The 19,617-nt window shown below is 50.6% G+C and overlaps 1 protein-coding gene across 3 annotated transcripts in view; it reads left to right on the forward strand.

The window, feature by feature from the left end:
* Positions 1-19,617, forward strand: part of Osbp2 (oxysterol binding protein 2) — a 107,027-nt gene that overhangs the window by 64,487 nt on the left and 22,923 nt on the right. The gene's annotated exons all lie outside the window — the stretch shown is intronic.

Here is a 19,617-nt window from a genome sequence, read left to right on the forward strand (position 1 = left end):
CCTTTGATTCCAACCCCAGACCCTGTCCCCAGCCCCCTCCCACACCTAGCAGGACCTGCTGCTTGACTTGTGGGACCCATTGCAAGATGAAAATGCGGGGTCCCTAGGAAGTTCCTGCTCAAGACAACAATAATGGAGCGCAGGAGCCTTCTGAGTGTGGGCCCTATGCAGTTGCTCAAGTCCATGCCCCCCTCTCCACCCTCCCTCGCCACCCCTGCAGACTCCAGAGTCCTTTGGTTGGGAGTGCCTTGCTAGACCATCCTGAAACTGTTCTCCCTCCATCCATCCCCCTCTCTCCCTTCTATTCTTCATTCCCTTCCCTTCCCTTCCCCTTCCTTCCTCCCTCCCTCCCTCCCCTCCTCCTCCTCCTCTTCTTCCTTCTCTCTCTCTCTCTCTCTCTCTCTCTCTCATTGGAATTTAAACCCAGGGCCCCTATCATTCTATCAGTTGACTCACACCCCTAGCCCTTTCTTAGATTTTCAGATAGACTCTTACACTTTTGCCCAGCTGGCCTCAGACCATAATCCTCCTACTTATGGCCTCCCACACAGCTAGGGTTATAGTCATAGCCCACCATTCCTAGCCCAAATCTGTTTTTCGCTTTCTTGGGGGCCACTCCAGATCAGAGGTACCAGGACAGGCATGGGGCTTGCACTCTTACTGCTCCAGTCAGCACCAGCAGTCAGCACACAGGAAGCCCTTCACCTGTGCCCGCCAGTGCCTTCCTAAGTCCTGTCCTGTGACATTTCTGTGCTCCCGTTGGCCTTGCCCTATCCCCTTGTTGCTCTTGCTGGTGGCCATCTGGTGCTTCTGCTCATCTTTGCCAAGTAGAGCAAGAGAACAGGAAGCAGCTTTTACTGTTCTAGAACCTTCTGGACAGGTTTTTTTTTTTTTTTTGGTAGTAGGGTTTGTCCCCTTTGCTCTGCCCACTTCTCTCCTACTTCCCCCCCCCCCAACCCTGCACCTTCACCCCCTGCACCTTACCAGCTGGGCCTGGAGGAGCAGATTGTACTGCAAGGCAACGAGTCCAAGTGTTTGGACTTCTTGCGATTGACTGGCAATATCAGTGTGGCTTTCTCCCTGATCTCAGTCGCCAGGTTCATCCTGGGTGCCACTGGCAGTGCCACGCCATCTTCTGTGCCAAGCTCTTTGTTGTTGACATTCTTCCTGTCCTCCACATAGTAGGTCTGCTCTTTTGTTATTTAGCATCCGGTTATATGAGTTGCTTTACTTGCCAGGTCTGCTGATGGCTCTTTTGTTACTTAGTATCTTGTTGTTTGGACTTTTCTTTGCCTGCCCATTCTCCTGCTGGCCACCTGGGCCATTGCAAGTAAAGGTGGCATGTGTAAATCTTTTTCTTCCTATTTTCTTAAACTCTTGGGTAAACAGTGGAATTGACTGCGCACAGTGATTGACCTGCTACTTTTTAGATATTAAAAAGTATCAGCCAGGCAGCAATGGCTCACACCCATAATCCTAGCTACTCTGTTCTCTCTGATATGTGGAAGTTAGATTTTAAATGCACTAGGATATGACACATTATACAGGATTCTATATACTTACACACAGTGAGACCAAAAGAAGCTACTCTTAGAAGAGAAACAAAGGCTTGATGCCTAAGTGCCTCTTCGTATTTATGTAAAATAATATACATATGGAAACAAACTCCAAGATACAGAAACAAAAGACTTTTAACTGTCCCGAGCCTTTTCTTTGCTGAAGGCTAGCACTTTACCACTTGAACCACAGCACCACTTTCAGCTTTTTTGTGTGTGTCTGAGGAATCAAACCCGGGGCTTCATGCATGCTAGGCAAGCACTCTACCACTAAGCCACATTTCCAGCCCCTAGTTTTTAGTTGTTGAGGTTTCTGTTTTCTTTATGTGTGGTGTATTCACAATGCATATCTTCTGGAGGGTTGGGGAGGGCACAGAACTGGAGGGGAAAAGGGTGAAAAAAGTGCATCTGTGGAGCTCAGTGATCACTGGTGAAAGTGAACCATCTAACCCATGGGTGGAGATGGGAAGGAGAGTCTGGGAGGGAACAGATAACACTGTAGGAAAGGAAATATACTCATTGACTCATGTAATTGTAACCCCTCTGTACATCACCTTTATAACAACAATGAAGTAAATTAAAAAGAAAATCCTAGCTACTCCAGAGGCTGAAATCTGAGGTTCGTGGTTTGAAGCCAGCCGGGACAAGAAAGTCCATGAGACTCTAATCTCCAATTCACCACCAAAAAGCCTGAAGTAGAGCTGGAGCCCCACCTCCGCTACTATCTTTTGATTTAAGTTTAGTTGCATTTTGCATTAACTTCTGTGTACCATGTGAGATCATTGTGAAGCCTGTTTATTTCCATTTGGATAGTCACTTGTTTACCACAGTAATATTTAAAAAGCTCCAAGTCCCCATCCACCTGTTTGGACACCTTCATTGAAAATTACTTGGTTACATAGGTACAGAACTCATTCTTCCTTCCTCTTCCTTCTCTTCCAACCTCCTCCTCCTCTTGCTCCTCCTTTCTTCTTTCGCTCCCTCTCCAGGGATATTGATTTAGATTCTATTGGATATACATCTTAGTTTATGGAGAGTTGATGCACTAGCAGTATTGAAGTTTCTAATCTATAAGCATGGAATGGCTTTCTTTTCATTTAAGTCTTTTTTACTTCTGTGTTTTCTGGATCCTATTTCATTACATGTGTCTGCATTTACTATTAGAGGTGCTATTATAAATGGTATTTTTTATAAAGTAACTTCCTAATGGTTCACTGCTAATATTGGATATTAAATTCATTTTAGATATTAAAATTGTTTTATAGACCTTTGATACTACACTCTTGGTAAATTCATTCAGCTTTTTGCTCAAGGCTAATACTCTACCACTTAAGCCACAGTTTCACTTCTGGCATTTTTTTGTGTGTGTATGTGGAGATTGTGTGTAATTGGAGATAAGAGTCTCACAGACTTCCCTGCTCAGGCTGGCTTTGAACTTCAACCCCCAGCTTCCTGAGTAGCTAGGATCACAGATGTGAGCCACTGGCACCTGGTGTGGGTTTTTAGTTCAGGCCATCCCATTTGGGAGGCAGGCGTTCTGCCATTGAGCTAGGCCCCCAGGTCCCTTTGACCCTGGTGATTTTTAATAAAGGGTCTTTTTCCCACACCTGCACTGCTGCCCTCCTATTTCATGCTTCCGTGTGGCTGAAACGGCAGGCACATGCTGCTGTGCTCAGCTTCATCCATGGGATAGCATCTTGTGAACTTTTGTTTTGCCCAGGCTGCTCTCAAACTGTGATTCTCCCAATCTCAGCCTCCTACAAGCTGGGATGACAGGTATTTACCACCACGCCAAGCCTTCGGTTGTGAAAAGGGGTCTCCGGAATTATTTTTGCCTCAAACTGTGATCTTCCTGATGTTCACTTCCCAGGTAGCTGGGATTACAAGTGGACCATTTGGCCGCATCATGCATCTTTAACTTATTCCAGTCTTCCTCCAAATAATATCCCATTTCAGTTAAAACCATGAGGACCTTACAACAGCAAACTTGCATTGTCCCCTTTGTCCTGTGTCTTGTCTTCCTTTGTACATGGCGTGGCTGAGCCATGCACTTAAAAGTCATGCTTTGTACAGCCAGTTCTCGTCATGTGAACTTGAAGGGAGAAAGCAGCATCTTTTATGTTTGCTCACATCACACGTCCTTGTCTTTTCCAGCCCTCTACTGCCCTTGGTCCTGATTTGAGTTTCTTTTGACCTGAACTTTCTTTCTTTAGTATCTCTTAGCCATGCCGGTCAGCTAGCATCAGCTAGCAACAATTCCTTTCAGGTTTTACTTGTCTGAAAGCATCCTTCTCGCCTTCACTTTTCAAGAGCATTTCTATGGGCTATATAATCCTAGCATGAGGATGCTGTCTTGCTTTGGGCTCCTCATGGGCTACCTCCCCAGCACATCTCTTTTCAGATCCCTGTAGCCAAATTGCACAGCCAAAGCTCTGGGCCACAGGCAGACACCGTTTCGCAGTCTCAGTACCCACACTAGTCCCTTTTCTTTTCATTTTTTTTGCTATGACAAAATACCCAAGGCTGGGTACTTTATAAAGAAAAGAGGTTTATTTAGCTCACTGTTTAAAAGGCTGAAAGTTCAGGACCAAGCAGCCCTAGCTGTCTAGGTTCTGGTGGGGGCCTTGTCAGTAGTATCACCATGGCGAGAAGGAACCACTGAGGTTGTGTTCTAGGCAGGGGTCCAGTATACTCTTCTTTTGTGTGTGTGTGTGTGCTGACACTAGGACTTGGACTTAGGGCCTTGATCAACTTTTCCACTCACAGTTAGTGAAACTCTATCACTTCAACCACACTTTTAGTTCCTAGCTTACTCTTTCAATGACAAGTCAGTCTCTTGGGAACCAACCAAGATCCTAAGAGAAGTGCGCATTGACCCATTCTAAGGACAGTGCCTCCAATGAGCTAGTCACCTTCCTCTGGACTCACTGTGCACGTGTGTGTGTGTGTGTGTGTGTGTGTGTGTGTGTGTGTGTGTGTGTGCTGGTCCTGGAGCTTGAACTTGGGCCTGGGCACTGTCCCTGACCTACTTTGCTCAATGCTAGTGCTCTACCACTTGAGCTACAGTGCTATTTCCTGCCTTCTCTGAGCACCATTTCCAGTCTTTTCTGAGTAGTTTATTGGAGCTAAGAGGCTCATGGAGTTTCCTGTCTGGGCTGACTTTGAATCAAGATCTTCAGATCTCAGCCTCCTGAGTAGCTATGATAATAGTCATGAGACACCAACCAGCTCCTGGATCCCTGAGTTTTCTTGCTCAAGGCTAGCACTCTACCACTTGAGCCACAGCACTATTTCTGGCTTTTTAAATGGATAATTGGAGTCTTATAGGCCTTCCTGCCTGTGCTGGCTTCAAATTGCAATCCTCAGGTCACAGCCTCCTGAGTAGCTAGGATTACAGGCATGAGCTACCAGTGCTCGGCCTTGGACCCATTTCTTCTTTCTCCCCCCCCCCCCCCCAAGTCCTGGGACTTGAACTCAAGGCCTGAACATTGTCCCTGCGCTTGTTTGGCTCAAGGCGAACACTCTACCACTTGAACCACAGTGCTACTTCTGATTTTTTCTGTTTATGTGGTGCTGAGGAATCGAACCCAGGGCTTCATGAATGCTAGGCAAGCATTCTACCACTAAGCCACATTCCCAGCCCTTGGACCTACTTTTTAAAGAAAGAGTCCCCCACCTCTGAACACAGAGCCACACTGGGGGCAAGCTCCATCATAGGAACCCTTGGGGGAACAGATTGAAACCATACAGAAACCACAACAGCATTTATTTGTTTATTTATTCATTTATTTGTTTGTTTGTAAGGTTTCACATATTTATTACTGTATTCTTAAAGTAACCAAAGAAAAATCAGTTTAAAATGCCCAACTGTCAGCCCAGGCCATATTGATGTTTCAGCTTGACTGGTTCATGGAAGAGCATAAATATGTGGACACATGGTGCAATTCCTTACAGACCCAGCTTGCTTCTCCTCCACTGTCTTCTCGTGGAATTGTACCTGATTTTGTTACCAGTTTTCATCCAAACCCACTGGGGAATGAGGCGATTTTGCTTTTGTTTCTTAGCCAGAAACCGCTTGATTCTGAAAGTTGTGAGAAGACATGGTTAGAAGCACAGATAGGTGCAGTAACCATGATGACGAACAAAAGCTGAAGAGCTGTTTATTTATTTATTTTGCCAGGACTGGAATTTGAACTCAGGGCCTCTCACTTCCTTGGATGGTGCTCTACCACTTGAGCCATGCCTCCCACCCAGTGTTTTGCTGGTTATATTGGAGGTAGAGTCTCTTGGACTTTTCTTCCTGCTCTGGCTTCAAGGCACCATAGTCTGGATCGCAGATTATCTCCTGGGTATTAAGATTACAGGTTTGAGCCACCAGCACCCTGCCACAGTAATATCCTTGATGCTAAAGGAGGCCGGAAGTAGAACTAATGGCAGAGGGGATGGGCCTCTGGGAGGACTAGCAGAGTGCTCATAGGTGGTGAGGCGGGGGCTGCCACCAGGAATGTAGCTTTGCCGTCGTTGCTGCTCTGTGTTCTAGAGACCTGCCTTGGCCACAGCTGTTCCAAGGCCCCGTGGTCCTTAGCTGGCCTTTCAGGCCCTCAGCACAGTCCTCAAAAGGCCTCCCAGCCTCCACTCCACGCCCCAGCAGTCCCTGTCCCTCCAGGACTGGTGGGGCTCAGGTAAGAACACTGGAACTTTCTCAGCCACACACTGCCCTGTATATGGGGCGCCCCCGCAGGCTGCCAGGAGCCAGTGTGAGATGAGCCCCAGTGGAAACCTGGCATGCGTGCTGGGTTCCCGCAGGTGTTGTAATTCAAATCTGCCTGATTGTGGGGTTTCAGGCACGCTCAATAACATAGTGGCACACCCGTGGGCTGCGTGCTATGCTGTCATTAAGTGTGGTCAACCTGTGTGTCAGGTCTCTAGGCATGGAGGGGCAGTTCCGTCCCCAGAGCACAGCCCTGGCCTGGGCTTTGAGAAGCATTGGTGGGCTCAGGGAGCAGCTGCTGAGTGCTGGGGTCTCTGGGACTCTGGGAGAAAGCGCCTGGGCTCAGATAAGGCCGTCACCACACTCCAGGTCATCTGGCACTTGTCCCAGCCTCTCCATACCACCACCTAGAAGGTTCTCTGAGTCCATCTGTCCTGCTCTGGTACAGCTCCCAGTGAGCAGGACTGGGCACTTCAAAATGGTCCATCTCTTCTGTTTTCTTGCAACAACTTGTCACTTTTATTTTTACTTTTTGAGACAAGGTGTCATAGCCCAGGCTGGCTTTGAATTCCTAATCCTCCTACCTCTACCTCCTGAAAGCTGGGATTACAGATCTGCACTGCCACATCTAACTATCATCGTTGTTTTATTTATCATCATCATCATCATCATCTATTGTTATTGGCATTATTGGGGTTTGAACTCAGTGCCTTGTGTTCATCCAGCTTGCTTGTTTTGCTGGTGCTTTACCACTTGAGCCACACCTCCATTGCTGCTATTTCAGAAATCACGTCTCAAAGCCTTTTCCTACCTGGGCTATCTTCGAACCATGATCCTCCAGATCTCAGTCTCCTGAGTAACTAGGATACAGGTGTGAGCCACCAGAGCTCCCAACCATCTTTACATTCGTCCCAAGTACCATCACCTCTTGGAATTTCTAATTTTGGATTTCTTTGGGAAAATAACAAACCAGTTTATTTATAGTAAGAAATGTAACTGCCAAGAACCAGAGAATGGAGCTCCCTGGCCCCACAGGGAGTGCTAGTCCTCTTCCCCAGTGGCAGGGAAAGCAGGTTGGGGGGGGAGGGAGGGGGACTGAGGGAGGCTGGGGCCATGGCCCAGGAGAAAAGCGGGCTAAATTCCCATAGCAAACATCTTTGCCTGTGCTCTTTGCATGCAGCTTCCTCCCTGAGTATAGGCTTTTCTGGGGCCTCATTATTTTAAGATTGATTTTCCTCCTATGCAAAAAAACTGCTTGGCTAGCTTTTCATCCAGGCAAGGCGGGGAAGCCGCCTGCCTCCCTCCATGATTGCAGAATTCCTCCCTCCGGGCAGGCAGGGCCGGCGGATGCCACTGTGCTGCAGGCCTGAACTGCCCAACCATCCTGCAGGGGCCCCAGTGGAAGAAGCAGGGAGAAGAGGCTCGGGAACTGGACAAGGTGCTGGGCCAGGCCACGCCCTGAGGACTTCTTTTTCCCCTCTCTTTTCTTTTCTTTTCTTTTCTTTTCTCTTTCTTTCTTTCTTTCTTTCTTTCTTTCTTTCTTTCTTTCTGCCTCCCTTCCTTCCTCCCTCCCTCCCTCCCTCCCTTCCTTCCTCTCTCCCTCCCTTCCTTCTTTCCTTCCTTTCTTCCTTTCTGTCTTTCTTTCTTTTTTTGCCAGTACTGGCATTTGAAGTCAGGACCTCATTCTTGCTAGGCTGGTGTGATACTGTGGAGACTCCTGTAGCCCTGTTCTTCTTTGGGTGTTTTAGGATCCAGTCTGGCTTCTTGCTCAGTCTGCCTGCCCACTTTTGGCTTCCTATAATTGCTAGGAACATAGGTACACCCGGCTTCCCTCCATTGAGATGAATCTCATGAACTTTTCTGCCCAGATTGGCCTCAGATTACCATCCTCCTGATCTCAGCCTCCGGGGTAGCTAGGATAGCAAGTGTGAGAGTTCCCTCCTTTTCTAAGAGCAAGCACTGAGGCCCAGTGCAGGGAGGGCCTTTGCTCAGTCATGGGGCTTTTGCTCTGATAGTGGAAAAAGTGAGATCAGTCTAGCTTAGCTGGTACAACCCCCCCCCCCCTCCAGTGGCCTCCCCACTAACCTGGGAGCATGGAAGCCTGAAGTCAGGACTGGTACTGGGAATTGGGATAGTCTTCCCATCTCAGGCATGGCCTCCTTGGCCTCTTCTCTCCGTCAGGCCCAGCCTGACACAGGCACAGCCTCCGGCAGCTCACCAGCCTCACTTTTCTGTGCAGCACATTCTGGCTTTTAGCCTTTGAGCGTGGGTCTGTTTTATGGTTCCTCCATGTAGGAGAGGGTCTGGGTTAGCAGGCATGAACCCATTTCACAGATGAGGAAAAACTTAAGACATTATAAGGTTGCAGGGCTGAGAAATAGCAAAAAAAAGTCTTTCAGGTCTGCCTGAAGCCTAAAAGGGGAGAAAGGCTCTTAATTGGGCCATCGAATTAAGGGGGCCCTGACATCAGATCAGAACCAATTCGGTCTCTCCCTCATCTGGTACAGTGAGACTGTTTGGTTTTCATAGTACTCAGGGTCTTGCACTTGCTAGGCAAGTATTCTACTTGAGCCACCATTATTTTCATTAGTTGTTCTCTCTCTCTCTCTCTCTCTCTCTCTCTCTCTCTCTCCTCCTCCTCCTCCTCCTCCTCCTCCCTCCCTCCCTCCCTCCCTCCCTTCCTCCCTCCCTCTCCCTTTCCTCCTCCCTCTCTCTTTCTTTCTGTCAGTCATGGGGCTTGAACTCAGGGCCTGGGCCTTGTTCCTAAGCTCTTTCGCTCAAGGCTAGTACTCTGCCATTTTGAGCCACAGCTTCACTTCCAGTTTCTGAATGGTTAATTGGAGATAAGTCTCCTGGGGGCTTTTCTGCCCTGGCCTACTTGGAACTGTGATCCTAGGTCTCTGCCTCCGAATATCTAGGACTGCAGGCATGAGCCACTGGCGTCCATCTTTCATTATTATTTTCAAGATAAGGTTCTTTCTTTAGACTTGGGCCAGCCCAGGTGGCCATCCTCCTATTTGTGTGTTCCCTGTAGATGAGATTATAGTGCACCCACTTGTACTCGGCCATTGAGTGAGATGGAGTCTCACAAACATCTTGTGCCCAGGCTAGCCTTAAATGAAGCTCCTGCACTTCCCAGTAGCTAGGATTACAGGCTTGAGCCACTGGACCTGGCTGGTGAGATTCTGCCTCATTCTACCACATGAGCCACCCACAGCACTTTCTTTGCCATTTTTGGTCTGTCTTTTATATAGCGTCTTGTGTTTTTACCTGGGCCCAGCCTCCAGTGGTGATCTTCTTGCTTCTGACCCTTCAGTAGCTGGGATTATAGGTGTGCATCACCACACCCAGCTTTCATTTTGTTTTTGATTCCTTTATTGGCTCAAGAGGCAGGGGTGGCATAAAAGAAGGCCCTAGAGCCCTACGCCTCTCCTACCCCACAGTACCAGAACCCTTGCAGCCACATTGTCCAGCCCAGTGTTCTTCCTGGTGGCTCTCACGGCGCCTTTTGGGTGTCCACGCGTGGATCGCCAGGCCTGCACAGCCGCTGCCCTGTTAGGACGCGGTGGCTCTTTCCCTGTCTGCATTCACTGTCCACAGCTGACAGATGGAGGTGGCCACGGGTGGAAAACTCGTGTGAGTGTGAGGGTGCACACCTCAGATGACGTCCAAGGAGGAGCAGCCATGGCTGTGTTCGGGCCAGGAAAATGTAAAGTAGTAGTTTCCAGTGACCTGTAAACCGTGCTGGTGCCATCGGAGGCGGCGCAGAAGCTGTCCCCTGGGGCTCAACGGGTGCTTGTTTTAGATATGAGTCCCCACTTGCTTTGGCTTTGAGACAGGGATGGTCGGGGCATCCCATGAAATACTCACAGGGAACGGGGTCCCTTCATGGCCCATGAAAGGACCCTTCTCTCATCAGGCTGACCCCAGATGCCTCCATGCAGCCTGTCTGCCTTGCCCATGGGTGGGGGCCAGAGGTCTGGTCAGGGCAGGGCCTCCTCGTGTGCCAGGAAGGACAGAAAGGCCACAGCCCATAGCCTGAAGGGAGGTGGGCAACCGCTCCCAGACAGCCAACTCAGAAGACTGGGCAAAGACTTATGGACTAAGAGTTGTCAACAGCAAACTACATTGGAAGCCAAGCCAGTGGCTCACACCTGTAATCCCAGCTACTTGGGAGGCTAAGAATAGGAGGCCAGTCCAGGCAGGAGAGTGTATGAGACTCTTTCTTATCTCTTTTAAAACACGTGGCATGTACCTGTCATCCTATGTGGGAGGCTGTGATTGGGAAGGTCATGTCGGTTCGAGACTAGGCCCAGGCAGAAACGTCTTGGAGACTCCATCTCAGCAAAGGGAGGTTGGATACATCGGCTGTGCCCCAGCAATATGTGACTGGCAGTCCAAGCATGTACCAGGGCAGGAAGTGAGACCCTGTCTCAAAAATGACCTGCAAAAATGGGGGCTGGAGGTGTGGCTCAGCAGTAGAGCACCTGCCTAGTAAGTGTGAGGCCTGAGTTTGAACCCCAGTACTGACAAAAAATGAAAACATAAAACAGAGTGCTGGAAAGGACCTTAGGTGGCCTTTAGCCTGGCATGGGCATCAAGCAGCCTGGAGATGCTGTTTATAAAAACACAAATGCCGGGGCTGGGCATATGGCCTAGTGGCAAGAGTGCCTGCCTCCTACACATGAAGCTCTCGGTTTGATTCCCCAGCACCACATATATGGAAAACGGCCAGAAGGGGCGCTGTGGCTCAGGTGGCAGAGTGCTAGCCTTGAGTGGGAAGAAGCCAGGGACAGTGCTCAGGCCCTGAGTCCAAGGCCCAGGACTGGCAAAAAACAAAACAAACAAACAAACAAAAACACAAATGCCGAGCGTCAGGAGCTCATGCCTGTCATCCTGCCTAGGAGGCTGAGATCCGAGGATAAAGGTTCCAAGCCAGCCTGAGCAGTAAAGCTGGTAAAACCATATTTCCAATTAACCAGCAAAAAAAAGCCAGATGAGAGTGGCTCAAGTGGTAGAATGCCAGCCTTGAGGAAAAAAAAAAAAAAAAGCTAAGGGACAGGCTCTGAGTTAAAGCACAATAAATGGATAGAATGAAAATACAGACGCACCTCCAAGTCGGGGGGGGGGGGGGTCAGTTTCTCATCAGATTGCAGAGCAGGCAGGTGAGCAGGCAGAAGGATCGGCACAGGAGGTGGAGAGGGTAGCAGCCGGGCATGCCTGGGGTGCCCTGAGAGGCTGGGCCCTGGGCAGGTGTCCCCAGTGCTGGGCCATGGGCAGGACCGACATCTCCACCCAGCAAGGCAGAGGAAGGGGAGGGAGCCGCACGCCTCAGTGCTACACTCATCACTCAGACCACCCCAGGAGACCAAGCTATGTCACTGCCTTCCAGGAGGCCTCTTGAAGTACAGGCTGTAGGTGGATAGGGCGCTCTCCCCCTTTCCCCCTCCCCGCCCCAGGGGGAGGAGGCTGTGAGTGGCAGGTCGCCTTCGATGTCACAGCAGATGCCATAAATGGAGCATGCACCTCTATTTTTGTGCTCCATCTCTGCCTGTGTTTATTTCCCTGGAGGTGGGCCCAGCCGCCCAGAGCCATCCTCATCCTGAGGACGGCCAAGGACAGCCAAGCGCGCGACTCGGGGCTCTCAGCCTTCCACATCATGGCTCTGTGAGCATCCTATTTTCCAGCCTTTGTTTTGCCCATACTCTGGCCATAGACTCTGGTTTCCTCCAATGATAGGGGAGACGCAGTTTGTTTGCTTTTGTCTCTAGGGTTTGTGATTCTTAGTCTCTATCTAGCCCAGGGGTCTGGGGAACTTCCCCCACCCACCCCCAAAATAAGGGTCTCAGTGCTACAGATATCAGTTTTCATAATTAGTGCTTTTTTGAGAGAGGGGTATTGGGGTTTGAATTCAAAGATTTGAACTTGCTGGGCAGGTGCTCTACCACTTAAGCCATGCTTCTGACCCTTTCTGCTTCAGCTGTTTTTAGGTAGGGTCTTGTTAACTTTTTGCCTAAGCTGACAGTAAACCAAAATCTTCCTGATCTCCACCTCCCACATATCTGGGATTACAGTTGTGAGCCACCACATTCTGCCTCAGGATTTATGTTTATCAGATGAGGTTTCTTGGGCTGGTGATATGGACTAGTGGCAAGAGTGCCTGCCTCATATACATGAGGCCCTGGGTTCGATTCCCCAGCACCACATATACAGAAAATGGCCAGAAGTGGCGCTGTGGCTCAAGTGGCAGAGTGCTAGCCTTGAGTAAAAAGAAGCCAGGAACAGTGCTCAGGCCCTGAGTCCAAGCCCCAGGACTGGCAAAAAAAAAAAAAGAAAGAAAGATGAGGTTTCTTACCCCTGCAGTTGGTGGAATGGCCTTTGCATGGCAGAATCCAGGGCTCTGGCCTTGGACTCCACCTGTCCCTGGTACTAGCTGCCTCCTGGTGAAGGGGTCCCTCTGTGTGCCTCTCCTGTAGAAGTTGTGAAATAGCCCAGATGTGGACCTAGCAGTTTCTTGGACACTCTCAGCGTGCCGTGTGTGGTCAGTGGGCAAAGGAGAGGGATGGACCCACAGAGAAGCCTCAAAGATTGAGCTCACTGAAGACCTGGATGGCTTTTCCCTTCTAACCTTCCAGGGCTATGCAATTCATTATTTATCATCATCTGATTTTCCATCAGATTAAGTTGTGACTCAACTTCCAATGGTAGGGCCAAGCCTCAAAGAGCCTTCTGTCTCTTGCAAGCACCCTCAGGCAGACCTGTTTTCTTTCCAGGTTCCCCCAGTCAGAAGGGTGGCCCACTGGTTGCAGGTGTGGGTCAGTTGGTAAAGCACTAGCCAATGAGGGAAAGAAAATGTCAGGTGCCAAAATCAAGTCCCAGTCTCCAACCTAAAAGAAAAGAAGTATGAGCCAATGCCTGAGGGTCTTATCCCTGTTCTCTGGCGCTCTACCCCACTGCTGGCTTACTGCTCAAGGTGTGCTGGCTTGTCCTCCCATCTGCCCTGAGGCACTGCTCTTTCCTTTCCACAACCTATCCTCTGGGGCTCCACCTCCAGGTGATGTCATCTCGGACTCCACCCCATGCCTCCTTAGCCCCGCCTCCATCCTGTCATTGGTCTCTCAAGCTCCACTTCTCATTGCTTGAGTGGGGTAGAGCTTCTGTGGCTGTGGCCTAGGTGCAGGCAGGGCCTCCAAGGGCCCCTATCAAGGAAGGACTTCCAAAGGCACAGGGGTGGTTGGTGCCACCGGCTCTCTGTGATGATCCCACAGCCATTCCAACAGCAACACTTAGAAAGAGGCCTTGGGTCTTGGGCACAACAAGACACAGGCCACCCTGGCCCCTTCTGGGTGTCACTTGCAGAATTCTATATATGATACGTGGAAAAATGGGGTGACATGCGCCGTGCAGAGGAGGCAGCCACTGAGCAACAGGGCTGCTCATTCTCAGATGCGCCGAAGCCGCTTGCCATGCACACCCTACTCCCACCTAGAGGCACACTTCTGTCTGTTAGCCTCATCCTGCTGATTGGGTTCTGTGATGGAGCCCGGGCTGCCTAACCTGGAATCTAAACACAAGCCACCAAAGCTGTAGTCACAGAATGCCGGAGGCACTAACAATACAGATCTGAATTGGCTGTTTTCTGCCATTCTTTTTTTTTTTTTTTTTTTGCCAGTCCTGGGGCTTAGACTCAGGGCCTGAGCACTGTCCTTGGCTTCTTTTTTGCTCAAGGCTAGCACTCTACCACTTGAGCCACAGTGCCACTTCTGGCCATTTTCTGTATATGTGGTGCTGGGGAATTGAACCCAGGGCTTCATGTATAGTTGGCAAGCACTCTTGCCACTAGGCCTGTTTTCTGCCATTCTTGCTTAAAGCCCACCCTCCCCCCTTCCCCTTACTGGAGGATGTCTGCACAGCCAGGCTGGGAAAGAACTCAGGACATATGTGACATTCCCAAACTCCATAGAGCTCAGGATGGAGGGGGATTGGAGCCTCTTATGGGATCCCTAGACAGGAGGATGGGGACAGGGTACAAAGTTTCCAGGGCTTAGGCCCTGCACTTAGGGCCTCCCAGGAGTCAATTCTGCAGGGAAGGGCCGTTCTCTTCAACCTTTCTACCAGCTCAAGGGAAGCCCAGTTATCCCTGCTAGTGGCCAGCAATAGAATTCTGGCCCAGAATGAATAGTTCCAGGGCCCCCTGCCATGGTTGTGGGGGGCAGTGAAGGGGTGAAGGGCACAGCCTGCCCCCAGGATATGCAGAGACCAGTAAATGAGGAACCTTTTTCCCATGGTTTTCTAAGTGTTTGGAGGCCACACAGAGGCCAGGGGAGGCATTTGAGGGCTTAGGGCGCTGCCCAGTCTGAAGCTGACTGACTGATCCTGAGCCTTGGGCAGAGAGGAGGAAGGAAACCCCAGCATTGGTGTGTGCCTGGGGGCTGCTCTTGTGTGGCACCTGGGCTGACTGCAAAGCCACAAGGGAGAAGATGCTCAAAGCACTGTCAGCCTTGCTGGCCACAGGCTGGAGAGGTCCCTGCCTCTTGGCACCCAGTGTGTAGGCAAGTCACCGGATTATCCCCTCTGCCCCTCCCTCTTTAATAACTCCCCCCGCCCCCGACTCATCCAGCACCACTCTGGGAGGAGGCACAGCGGAAGGTGGGAGCTGAGTCCCTGCATGTGGTTCTTGTGGGCTGTGTGAGAGGAGGGGTCCTCACAAGTCATTCTGGACCTTGGCCCCCAAGGAACTGGTGGACAGGATTCCCTGCAGTGAAACACAAGGCACAGCAAAGGCAGCCCCAGGACCTCTGCATGTCACCTCCCTCCCCCATTCAGCCTTTTCTTAGTTTACCAAAGCTTTCCCCTCCTGTCATTCCCTCCGCACCCCCCCCCCCCCCGCACACCAAACAGGGCTTCCTCTCAATCCATTTTTCTTCAAAGATGAAAGAAAACTCCATTTCTAAAAATAGCCCACCTGGCACCACAGTTGCCATGGCAACCTGTCCTTCCTAAGAGACTTGGAGAAAGAGGGTCTTGAACCTGGTGGAGATGCCTGGGGACTCCTCAGCAGATAGATCCTGCTATGAAAGATGCTGAGGAGCAAGGGGGTGTCAGAGAGAGCACTCGGAGGGCTCGCCCCAGTGCCCGCCTCTAATGTGCTGAGCTGGGTGAGCCCAAAGACACTGGTGGGTGTGGAGTCTCAGCACTGCGCTGCTTATGCACTGAATACTGAACATGCCCCTGATACCCAGTAAGAATTGGGGTGCTTAACCCAGATCATGAGGGTCTGGATGCAGGAACACTTAGCTCCAACCCTGCCTCAGGCCACTATCTCCCTGTAGAAGGCCAGGAAGGATGGCTTTTTGGGGGAGTCTGAGAGACTTGAGTGGTGTCTGTGTCCAGAAAGGGGTCCCAGGATCAGCCAGGGCCCCCAAGGAGCACTCCCTGGGAAATGCGCCAAAACAAGCCATAATGAGAGGCCCCGCAACTCTGCATCCATGCCTCCAAGTAAGGTCAGTGTTCTGAAGTGCCAGAAAAAGGCATAACTTTGGCGTGGGGGACAGCCACTAAGCACTGGGAACTCCCTTTCCCACGGGCGAGGAAGCTATCCTTTATGGCCCCACCAAGATGACAGAGAGGTGGTGACCACTGCCTTGTTACACATTGGTAACTTGGGTTTTCTGGATTTATCTTTCTTTTTCTTCTTTTTTTTCCTGGACAATTCTGGTTTGAACTCAGGGCCTTTTATGCCCACTTGGACCACAATCCTTCTGTGTAACTGGAATTGCAGGTCGATACCACCAAACCTAACTTGTTGGTTGAGGAGTTGGCTTTTTAAAAATTTTATTTTTGTTACTGTTATTATAAAGGTGATGTGATGTACAGAGGGCTTATAGTTACATAAGTCAGGTAAAGAGTACATTTCCTTTTGGATAATATCCACCCCTTCCTTTGCTGTCTTCCAATCTCATTAACTTGTTTTTTCTTTTGCCAGTCCTGGAGCTTGAACTCAGGGCCTGAGCACTGTCCTTGGCTTCCTTTTGCTCAAGGCTAGCACTCTGCCACTTGAGCCACAGAGACACTTCTGGCTTTTTCTGTATATGTGGTGCTGAAGAATCAAACCCAGGGCTTCATGTATACGAGGCAAGCACTCTACAATTAGGCTGTATTCCCAGCCCCCCAATCTCTTTAACTTTTTCGGCTGGCTCTCAAGTAGCTGGCATTACAGACATGCATCACCACACCCAGCTAATTTAATCTTAAAAAAAAAAAAAAACATTCTCCATGTGATCGATTCAAGGTGATGGGCATTTTAGGAATTAGTGTTTCATGTTTGAATAGGTGGAAAGGTGTCTTTCATGGTGGTTGCTCTATAGGGCTCCACCACCCAAGAGTGGGGCCTTATTTCCTGGCTCTATGCCTAGCTCAGAGACAGGTCACTTATTCTCTCTGCACCCCACAGTCTGAGGCTGGGGCTGTCTTTGTCACTTTAGCAGGGTGGATCCAGGAACACCAGTGAGGTACAGGCCCAACTCCCTACCATCAGGGAGGAGTCATTTGTCTTAGAAGGCACAGAGCCCCCCCCCCCCTTTGCCTCTTAGGGAAGACCAGGACCACTACCTCCTTCCTTTTTTTGTTTTGTTTTTTTGCCAGTCCTGGGCCTTGGACTCAGGGCCTGAGCACTGTCCCTGGCTTCTTTTTGCTCAAGGATAGCACTCTGCCACTTGAGCCACAGCACCACTTCCAGTCTTTTCTATATATGTGGTGCTTAGGAATTGAACCCAGGGCTTCATGTATGCGAGGCAAGCACTTTACCACTAGGCCATATTCCCAGCCCCCATTTTTTTGTTTTCAATGCCAGTCCAGGGGCTTGAACTCAGGGCCTGAGTACTGTCTCTGAGCTTTTGTGCTCAAGGCTGGCACTCTACCACATGGGCCATAGCTCCACTTCCAGCTTTTTGGTGGTTAACTGGAAATAAGCATCTCATACACTTTTCTTCCCAAACTAGCTTTGAACTGCGACCCTCAGATCTCAGCCTCCTAAGTAGCTAGGATTACAGGCATGAGCTATTTGCACCCTGCTCTCCTTCGCTTCTTGGAAGTTCATGCCTCAGGCCATGAGACTGTACATGAAGGATGGGCCAAAGTCTGTCCCTGGGGGGAGAGCGGGTGCCAGGAGTACTTGGTGCCCCTCTGCCTGGCCCCTTGCTCTGTGCTGCTGCCCAACAAAGGCCTCCCTGCCCGCCCCTGCCTTACTTTGCAGAGAGGGAAAGTGAGCCATAGCACGCCTGCCCAGCGTCCTTTGCTGCTGAAGACCTGAGCGCTCCACAGGGCCTGCTGCCACGGGGTGCCTGTCAGCAGCTGGGGCATGACAGGTGATCAAAGCCCCCTGCAGGGTGGCTCTGATGGGAGCAGAGGCCTCCGCAGAGCAGAGCGTCCTCTTCTTTCCTGCCAGGGAAGCCAGCAGGATACTGGGTCACCTGCTGAAGATCTGGGCTTCAAGGACTAGCCTTTTCTGTTAGGATAGAGGCTCAAGCAGGGCTGCTTCAACCTCTGCCCTCTGCTCAACCCCTTTGCTTGATAAGGGCCTCAGTTTACCCATGTGAAAACAAAGGGGTGGACTTGGATGAACTCAGCCTGACCTGACATGTCCCTGTTCAGGGCCTGGACCACATTCTCAGGGTTGACTTGGGCATTCGTGAGCAAGCGTCACTGATAGCTCAGGATGGAGCAGGACCTCTGTTACTGTCTGGCTTGGGCTGACAGTAACTGTGACAGGAGTGGGAGAAGGCAGTAGTAGAGGAGGGGAAGGAGCTGGGGGCCATGCTGGAATCCCAGGTGCTCTGTAACAGGACATGTACCCTTGGCTGGCTGGATCTCCTCCTTTAGAATGTTTTTTCCTTCTCAGAAGGCCTGAGCACTCTGCAAATGCCACTGGTTGTTCTAAGCAGAGACAGACAGCAGGAACCAGATAGGGTTTCATATGCTAATTAATTAATTTTGGTGCCAGTCCTGGGACTTGAACTCGAGGTCTTAGTGCTGTCCCTGAGCTTATTTTTGCTCAAGGCTAATGTTCTTCCACTTGAGCCACAGCTCTACTTCCAGCTTTTTGCTGGTTAGTTGAAGATAAAGTCTCACAGTTCCCTGCCCAGGCTAACTTGGACCCATGATCCTTAAAGTCTCAGCCTCTTGAGTAGCTAGGGTTACAGGTGTGAGCCACCAGCACCCAGCTGGGCCCAGAGACTAGCAAAGGAGAAACCCGAAGGATAAGGTGACTCCAAGACCAGGAACGAAGCTCTGCTCCTCCCAGAGAGTAGAAGTGGCCCAGGCCACCTGAGCTCTGAGTTAGGGGAACATGAGAGAAGCCGCTTCCTGCTCAGGCCCACGGTGACTATAAGTCTCATCTTCCTTGTTTGGGGTTCTGTGCCTTACCCTTCCTCTTGCTCAGAGGACCGGGGGTCACATTGTGGGTCACCTGCAGTCAATGTGTCCTTGCAGGGCCCTGCTGATGTCCAGTTGGTGGCCATTGTGCCTGTTCATTGGCCGGTCAGTTGGGTTGAGTTACATACACCAAGAGAGAGAATACATGGCCATCATTCTAAAGATGATCAGAACCTAAGTTCTGATGCCAGACAGATCCAGCTTCTTCAGAATCTCCTTGCTTGGTGGCCCTGGGCAATTCAGTGTCAGTCCTAGGAGCCTGCTTGTTCCCTTCCTCCTCAGGGAAAGGAAGACCCCCTCCCCCCAGCCTCCACTGGGAGGCTCAGAGCTCCAGTCACTGACAATAGTGGCCCAGGCTGTGGTCTCCAGACACTGGGAACTCTGGAGCTGCAGCTAGGCTGGCCCAGAGGGAGGTTCTCTGTTCTCAGCCTGGGTCCAAGGCCTCTGTGCCCCAGTGGGGACAAGGTGTGCAGTGCCCCCCCCACGGGCTCCCCCCTCTTCCCACGCAGCTGGCTGGCCCATCCCTGCCATGGGCTCAGGGACGTGGGGGGCAGAAAATCAGCTGTGTGCCACCCACACACACCTTGCTTGCCATGGGAGGAAATCTGTTCTCTCAAAATATGTATTCTCCCCCCCTTCTTTTAATTTTATATCTTGGGTTACAGATTTTGTTCATCTAAAATTTTTTTTTAAGTCTTGCAGATTTTTTTTCTTTCTGAAGCAAGGCAAGAGAAAACTCTTGGCAAACACAGGCTCTAGGATTTACAGGCTATTCTCAGAGTTTCCTGATTGTCCTGCACCCCAGCAGTAAAGCATCAGCAGGGCCAGGCCAGCTGCCCGCAGAGGCCCCCATGTCCTGGGCCCCATGAACCCGGGCTGGGCTGGCAGGACAGGGAGCAGCGAGGGCCCCGGGGGCTA

This window comes from Perognathus longimembris, chromosome 3 (genome assembly GCF_023159225.1).
Source record: "Perognathus longimembris pacificus isolate PPM17 chromosome 3, ASM2315922v1, whole genome shotgun sequence".
Lineage (NCBI taxonomy): Eukaryota > Metazoa > Chordata > Mammalia > Rodentia > Heteromyidae > Perognathus > Perognathus longimembris.